The sequence below is a fragment of the Loxodonta africana genome, chromosome 2 (genome assembly GCF_030014295.1).
Source record: "Loxodonta africana isolate mLoxAfr1 chromosome 2, mLoxAfr1.hap2, whole genome shotgun sequence".
Lineage (NCBI taxonomy): Eukaryota > Metazoa > Chordata > Mammalia > Proboscidea > Elephantidae > Loxodonta > Loxodonta africana.
The window spans coordinates 155,516,666-155,525,925 of NC_087343.1; positions in this window are offsets into that span (position 1 = coordinate 155,516,666).

Consider the following 9,260-nt stretch of genomic DNA (forward strand, 5'->3'; position numbering starts at 1 on the left):
CAGGTTGTCCTTTCTTCCTCTCTTCATCATCTCCTGCTCACATCCAGGCCCACTTGTGACCTGCTTAAAACCCTAAAGGTTCCAGTTCATCACTGGGTGAAGCACACCTTCCTTAGCGTGACTTCCAGGCCTTGTGGCCATCCAGCTTTGTCCACTGGCGCTTGCTGCTCCTCTAATACCCCTGACGCCTCCTCTCTTCCTGGCCTTTACTCATGCTGGACTTTTGACTATGGACTCTCTTTCTTTCTCCTTCCCCCCATGTCTGCCCCAGACTTTGGATGCCTGGTGAGCTCCTACTGATTCCTCAAAGCCTAGCTAGGTCTCATCTCCTTAACTCACTTTAGAAATGGTTGGCCCTCTCAAGTCTTTTCTCACAGTGTACTCCATATTACAGTCTTGTTTTAGGGAGCTCTGTAGTCACTGATTATTTGCTTCTCCTGCCTTGCCTCTCTCTATCCTTCGCCCACATCTCCAAACTACTGTAAGCCTCCTTAAAGGAGCAGTAGAGGTTAAGAGCTCAGGCTATGGAGTCAGACCAGCTGGGTTCAAATCCTCCCTTACTACTTACTCACTCAGAAACACTGGGCAAATTTCTTAGAGCCTCTATTTTCTCATTTGTAAAATGGGGCAGTAATAGTACTTAGCTCAAAAGGTTATTTTGAGGATTAGAATAATATAATACATGTAAAATGCTTAGCCCAGTCCTCGGCACGTATGAAATGCTCAGTAATTGTCAGTTGTTGCTGCCACTATTGTTGCTAATCTTTTTATTACTACCGTTATTATTATTGGAATCGAGTGTGTCTTACTCATCTTTATATTCCCAACCTCTAGCATAATGCATGCTTTATAGTGGATCATAATAAATATTGATTTATGGTTAAATTTAATAATATCAGGCAATGTTTATTGAATACTTACTCTCCCTGGGTGGTGCAAATGGTTAACACACTCAGCTGCTAATTGAAAGGTTTGAAGTTTGAGTCCATCCAGAGGTACCTCGAAAGAAAGTCCTGGGTATCTGCTTCCCAAAAATCAGCCATTGAAAACCCTATGGAACACAGTTCTACTCTGACACACAGTTTTACTTTGAGACACATAGACCATGAGTCAGGGTCCATGGCAACTGGTTTTAACAGTCTCTCTGTGCCAGGCATTGTGCTAAGCTCTTTATGGGCATTTTCCATTTAGACCCACAACAATCTTATGAAGTGTCTACTATTATCCCCAGTATGTATTATTATCCCCAACTTACAGTTGAGGAAACTGAGGCACAAAGAGGAAGTAACATGTCCTACATCACTCAGCTAATAAATGGTAGAGCACAGAGTCCAGGAAGCCACTGCACCTCCAGCCAAGAGGTTTATTGGGTTTTAGACAAATGCTGGTGCTCGGTTACCTCTGGCTCTGGCTTTCCTCAAGCCTGAAATTTAGGGTGATGCCAAAACCAAAGAGAATTTCCTGAGAAAATAAGTTTGACCAGATTTGGAAATACCATTATGCATATTTCTTTTACTGTTTTCTGAGACCAGCAGGTTTTATACACTAACCAGTCATCATCAAGTCAATCCTACTCCTGGCGACCCTGTGTGTCAGAGTAGAACTGGTCTTCAGAGGGTTTCCAATAGATGTTTTTTGGAAGTAGATCCCAGGCCTTTTTTTTCGAGGTGCCTCGGTGTGGACTCAGACCTCCAACTCTTTGGTTAACAGTCAAGCATGTTAACTGTTTGCACCACCAAGGGATTCCATTTTACACACCAGAATCCTCTTTTATCTAGTTAAAATTGAAAGAGTTGAAAATGTTTGGTGTCTTTGTGTTTCTTCATCTTAATGTGGGTCCTGATAGAAAGAAATGACATGAATTTAGGCCCCCTGGAATCTCCATTGACACTGAATACTATGCTGCTACCTCAAGTTCAAGGTCACTCTAAAGTTTTGGAAACCTTTGTAGAAATGTTCCTGTTCTCATTCCTTCATATTTATTCTTTCAATTTTTCCAGACAGAGTCAGCAGCCACTTTGGAGAAACAAATATTTAAAACAAAACAACACTGCCTCCCACCTTGCTATAAATACAGGAGCATAAACCCCGGTTGTGAAATTCAATGCTTATTTGGCCTGAGGTTACACTGTAAAGTTGCTTTATGGCCCCACTCAGGATGGAGATAAATGCACAAATGAAAATGTACATAACTTGGGGAACACATGCAGTTAATGATGGCCCGAGGGAAGCACCATCCCTCCCAGGGCAAGCAGCCCCCCTGCAGGGCACCGGTTAGATAAAATTGGCAGGAGGTGGGGAAGGAGGGATGTTGCTGCTTCAGTGTGAGATGACACCGGAGGCCAGGAGGAGAAGGAAGTGGGAGGAGAGGCCGGAGCAGAGGGCCATAATTTCATTATGAATTCCTGCCTATTCTGAGCAGATTGTCCCCAAATTTGTCATTAAAAGTGCAATTTCCTCTATGAAAACTGTCTTTCCAAGGACCACAGGAAAGAGGATGAGAACAGGAAGTGGGGTATCCAATTATTCATGATGGTAATGAACTTTATTCATTATTTATGAATTCTACACTGGGTCAAATCTTTGGTAATAAAGTTAGTATTTCTATTCCTTCATTTGTTTGTTATTCGACAAACATACTGTGCTAGGCACTGGGCATGCCAGGAAGGACCTGGTCCCTGCCCTCTGCTGCCTACGGGCTGTCAAGGGAGGCAGACACTAAGCTCTAAGTACTGCTGGATGTGGGGAGAGCAGGTAACAGGAGAGGCTGGCTGTGTCCTGAGTGTCTAGAATGGTAACCTGGAGAAGTGACACTTGAATTGAAACCAAGGATTAGTAGGAGAAAACTAGGTAAAGGGACTGGGGAGAGAGGAAGAGGGAAGAAAAACATTCTGATGCAAGAAATGGGTGTGAAAAGAGGTAGAAGCAGTTCCTAAGCATGGGTTTATCTTTTCTTTTATCATTAAATTTATATCCACTAAAGAGTTTTCCCAAGTGTGATCTGTGAACCACCTGTGTCAGAATCACTTCAGAACGCATTAAAAATTCAGATTCCTGGGCTCCATGCCAGGGCACTAGATCAGGTACTCTGGGAGCAGGGTCTCATAATCGGACTTTAAAATCAGCATCAGTCCCCTCCCACCCTGTCCCAGTGATTCATATATGCACTCAGTTTGGTTTGAAAGCCACTTCCATGTGTTACAGCTTTATAATTCCCACAAAGGCTTCTGCTTATATCATTTGATCCCCATAGCAACCTCATATGGTAGGTAGGGCAAGTATCATTATCGCACTTTCATAAATGCGGAAATCAAGGCCTGGAAAGGCGTTGGAATTTACCCACTCACTGATTTCCTGCACTCTCTTCTTTACACTGGGCTGTGTCTCAGAGGTAGATTATAGTGATCACACCCACTTCATTATTATTATTGTGTGTGTGTATGGTTTTCACCATGTATTTTCTTGATCACACCCACTTTACAAATGTAGTGTAATATTCCTAGGACTAGATTGCAAACTTGAAAGCATACTTATATTTTCCTCACAGTGATTGTTCTTGGCATAACTCGGCATAACTACTATTGCAGTGGGGTCAAAGTCAGGCAGACCTGGATTCGAGCCCCAACTCTGTCACTTACTAGCTGAAAACCTTGAAAAGTTTACCTAGCCTCTCTTTACCTCAGCTACCTCATTTGTTAAATAAGGATAAATAATGCCTAGGTCATTAAATTGTTGCCAGGATTAAGGGAAGTACAGCTTGTAAAAGAACAAGTACAGAGCTTTTGAACACTTAGTATTAAAATCATACCAGTGACGTTTAGGACACATTGACTATGCAAGGTGTTACTAGCCAAATGAAATTCAGATAAAAATCACAAGAGACATTACACGTGAAAAGTTTAAATAAATGCATAAGTCATTCAGGCAGAAATATTTGAGACAACCCAGTAGCAATGAGTACATCTAGCACTCAGATCTTGGTTTCTAAATACCATTTCTCACTAAAAGAAACCAGGCCTTCTTGGAGAAATATTAATTTAAGATCTGGGGAAGGGAAAGTACAAGTTGAGTCTGGAATATCTTGTGTCACAAAGTAATAAAGTGATGAAAGGCTGATGGGCGGGACAGGTCAAAAAGGCACAGGAGCTGGCCCAAAATGGCTCCCACTGGCCATATCTGGGACAGTTTGAGCATCAGAAAGAACAATAAAAATAATGTTGATTATAACACATAGATAGAGTTAAAAAAAAAAATCCCTGAGTCCACAGTGATTTAAAAGGTGGGAACAGAGCAGGGAAATCCTATTTTTGACAAAATGCCAGTGACTATCTGTGGTTTGAAAAGTCAGGAAATTACTGTTTTGTAACACCATTTTAATAATGGATTCAAGCAAGCGTCATCATTTGATGTTAAAGGCATTGGTTAAATGTTGTTGAGAAACAAGGTATTTACAGTCTTAAAGATTACTTATATTAATATTACTTATTTTAGTATTGGAAACCCTGGTGGCATAGTGGTTAAGAGCTACAGCTACTAACCACAAGGTCGGCAGTTCAAATCCACCAGGCGCTCCTTGTGGGGCAGTTCTATTCTGTCCTATAGGGTTTTGGTTATTTTAGTATTATATGAAAAGTGTGTGTTTCCTATGAGGAGATCTAGTAAATACCATCTAACCAAATGACCAAATTTAGCACCACCAATTATGAGACAAACCAACATTATGTGCCTTGTGGTGTGATGCAATAGGAAGTACACAACCTCACCCACGTGGTAGTCTTTCCAAAATTGTTTAACCTGAATCAGATTATAGGAAACAACTTGACAAATCCAGGACATTCTCAGGATAACCAGCCTGGACTCTTCATAAACTTCACTGTTGTGAAAGGTAAAGAAAAATAAGAAGTAGGGGGAATGTTCTAGAATCTAGATTAATGGTCTAGAATTAATGTCATAGAATCTAGATTAAAGGAAACTAGAGACATAACAACTAAATGCAATGTATAATCTTTGGTTGGTTCCTAGGTTTTAAAAAAGCTATAAAACAACTCAAATTGCCCACCAGCTGATAAATGGATAAATAAAATGTGGTATATCCATACAATGCAATATTATTCAGACAGAAAAAGGAATGAAGTACTGATACATAACAGAGATGAACCTTGAAAACAGTATGCTAAGCAAAATAAGTCAGACACAAAAGACCACATATTGTATGATTCCATTTATGTGAAATCTTCAGAACAGGCAAATCCATAGAGACATAAAGTAGATCAGTGGTTGCTTGGGGCTGGGGAGAAGGAATTGGAAGTGACCCTAATGAATAGGGGGCTTCTTCCTATGGTGATAAAAATGTTTGGAATTAGTGCCAATGGCTGCAAAATTCTGTGAATGTACTAAAAGACATTGAATTGTTTACTTTAAAAGGATGAATTTTATGGTATGTGAATTATATTTCAACTTAAGAAAAGCTGTAACGGGCATCATTTGGACAATTGGAAAACTTGAATGTGAACTACATACATACTAGGTAACAGTTTATCACTGTAAATTTCTTAGAATGTGATAATCGTATTACTATTATATAGGAGTATATTCTGGTTCTTAGGAAATATTTGGGGATGCATTTAAAGATGAAGTATTTAGGAATGGAGTGTCATGCTATCTGTACTTAACTTTCAAATGGATCAGAAAAAAATTATTGGGATAAGGCAAAGATAGCAATATTTTAACAATTGGTAATCTAGGTAAAGGATATACAGAGTTCATTGTATTTTCCTTTTAAGGTTTTTGTAGCTTGAATTTTTTCAAAGTAAAAAGATAGGGGAAAGGAACCTTTTACTGGAGATCTGTTACACATCAGATAGAGGATGACAGATTCCTGAGATTTGTCACAAGGAGGCTAGGAATATTGAGGTACAATCCTACCTTCTTTTTTGAGTGAAGCATCAATGGAGAGTGAACTTTGTGCTTGCTTTCAAGACTCCTCTTGGTTCCACCAGCAGCAGAGGCAGATGGTCAGGCTGTTTGTCTTCTGGGAAAGTTATTCTATGCTTGTGCTTCATAGACATAGTGCCCTGAACTATGATCTCTGACCTGTAGCATTGGCTGGGCGTCTTAAAATGTTCCAGAGAGCTAGTGTTAACTTTATTAGAGAAATCGAAAGGGTGATGAGGTGTGAGTTGGTCGGGAGTGAGGCCTAGGAACAAGAAGAAAGAAGGGAGTGGGTATGGGCACATTTAGTGGGGAAGGAGAGTCCCAGGGCAGTGCAAATGTTTAACTTGCTCAGCTGCTAACCAAAATGTTGGAGGTTCCAGTCTACCCAGGGGTGCCCTGGAAGAAAGATCTACTTCTGAAAAATCAGCAGTTGAAAACCTTATGGAGCATCACTCTACTCTGACACACCTGGGGTCACCATGAGTCAGAATTGACTCAACCACAACAGGTACTGGGAAAGACAAATGGTGAAGGCCAAAAACTCAAAGCCAGGTAGGAAACTTGGCGGTTGAGCTTCATTATTAAACAAGAAAGGGGGTGGGCCAACGCCCTAACCCCATTTGTGGGATCTGAGTAGTAAAATTGATCCATGGCAGCTTCCTTGTTTTGGCCTAGCTGCTCCTGGCTAGTGGGTAGAAAAGGGGCTATTTTCTGTTTTCTCATTGTCCCACCTAATCGTGTTATCACCTTAACGAAGGAATCATTGTCATTTGCTCATCTCTTTTTTTTTGTCTTTGTTTCCTTCTTCAAGGATGCCAGGAAAGAGCCTTAGAGAGCTGATGTTTAGTTTTGGGCAGAGATTTGGGGTCTCAGTTAGAGCAGGGGTTGGGGCTGTGGACATGGCTGAGGAGCAGCAGCAACAACGTAAGGAAGGTTTTGTGAGGCTAACTGAGGAGGGTGGGGAAGACCAAATTTCTGGTTCACCCCTGACCACTGGTGCCTTCTGTTTTTGAAACAGACGTGCTTCATCCTTCCCAGAGCGGGGACACAGATGGGCACTCAAAATGCAAAGTCCCAGCTGGGGAAATTAAGCAGCAAGAGCTCAACGCCTGAAAAATATTGACTGTTTCTTTTTTTAAGCTAATATTCCAAATTTCTTATGAAAGTCAACTTAGACATCCAGGACACAGGAAACAAGGCAAGAGGCCTCAGCCAACTGCCTCAGAGGACCCGGGACACTTTCTTAATAACATCCAGATGGTTCCAGAGAAATTGTTAACATCTTGAAAAAAAAAAAAAAAATCAGCTGCAGGAGAAATGAGATTCAAGTGGTTTAGGAAGGACAGCCTAGAGGAGAGTCCCGAGGGACCAGGAGTGGGTCTGAAATATAAACCTCTGTGGCGGGATTACTGCTTCATAAAGCAAGGCTAGAGGGGAGTGGGCGTAAAAACCAGGGCTTCTACAGCCTTTGGGTTGGCAAGGCAGCCTCAGCAGAACTGGCCACTGGTCATGTTAATCCACTCACTAACCTGGGTTTGCAATAACTTTTTAACGGGAATATTCTTTGTTTCTTTTAGAGAGGACTGACTGTTCACTTCTCAGTTTACTCTATCGGTTAGACTATATAGACAGAGGGCACAGGGCCCAGCGCCCACAGGGTTTTAAGGGACTATGCAACATTTAGCTCTGAAAAAAATATTACATCTATAGTCTATTTATAATCATATACATATGATGGGAGTCATGGTGGCACAGTGGTTAAACACTCTGGCTGCTAACCAGTAGGTTGGTGATTCGAACCCACCAGCCACTCCTCAGGAGAAAGACGGGGAGTCTGCTTCGGTAAAGATTTACAGTCTTGGAAACCCTATGGGGCATTTCTGCTCTGTCCTGTGGGATTGCTATGAGTCAGGATAGACTCAAGAGCAATGGATTTTTTTGGTTTTTATACATATGATATACATTTATGTAGAGAAATAACCAGCTGCCATCAAGTTGATTCTAACTCATGGTGATCTCACGTGTGCAGAGAAGAATTGCCCCGTAGGCTTTTCAAAGCTATGACCTTTTGGAAGCAGATGGCCAGGTCTTTCTTCCAAGGTGCCTCTGGGGTGAGTCAAACCTCCATCCTTTCAGTTAGCAGCCAAACATATTAACCATTTGCACCAGCCAAGGACTCCATATATAAAGATAAAAAAAAAAAAAAAACCATATATAAAGATAGCAATACATATATATATATATTATTTTCCACAAAGTTGAAATTAGTATACTTACTGCTGTCAAGTCGATTCTGACTCACAGTGACCGTATGGGACAGAGTAGAACTGCCCCGTAGAGTTTCCAAGGAGCATCTGGTAGATTTGAACTGCCAACCTTTTGGTTAGCAGCTGTAGCTCTTAACCATTACACCAGCAGGGTTTCCAAAATTAGTATATGTCTAGTTAAGTGTCTACAATAGCCGACATTATGTCAACTCCCTCAGTTCTTAAGTTTAGTGTTCATTAAAAACTTTATTTCATTTGCCAACAATTTTGTACATCAGATTTTCTCACTTTTCAGGAATTGTTTGGACATTGGTTCCTTGGAGCCAAATAATTTTAAAAGCAAAAATGTAAAAATACTTTTATAGTTTTGCGGCTCCCCTCCCCCCCAATGCATCTTTAACATTTGTATATGTCTGAAGAGGAGCGAGGGTGGAGGGATGAGGGGGGTAGCGGAGCGGAGGGCAATGAAGGCCTTAAAACAAGCCTGGTTTTCTGAAGCAGTGTGTGTTTCTTCCTTCCTCTCCTCCCTGTTGCTTTCCCCCAAGGAAGAGGAAATGACTTGTTTGTGGAATGTAACTGTTTGCACGCAAATCACTTATTTGGAAGCAAAAACGGGGGAGAGGAAAGTAAGAGCCACAGACTCAGGGCTTGATTGGTATGCAGAAAACTGCCTCCTTTTCTACCCCCTACAACACGCCTCTCACCTGGACTACTTTAAAGTCCATTAGAGGCATCTCCTGCCTCCCACCTGTCTGAGGGTCACCCCACCAAAATAAGACTGGGCTCTTTTGTCTGACTATGACAACAGGGGATTAGAGCTGGAGGGGGTGGGGAGCCGGCAGCCTTCTTTACCGTCCCTGCATCCTAACTCAGGAAGCATGCAGGAATGGGGAATGAACGGTGAGAGGAGTCACATCCTGGAACTTTCTGGCTGAAATGCTTCGGGTATGTAGTATGAGAAATCTGTGTATAACTGGAAAAAAAACCCACCTAAGGCAGGAACCAGAATTTTCGCAACAGGTAACATTGTCCAGGAAAGACGGCAGAGAGATCCCGCCA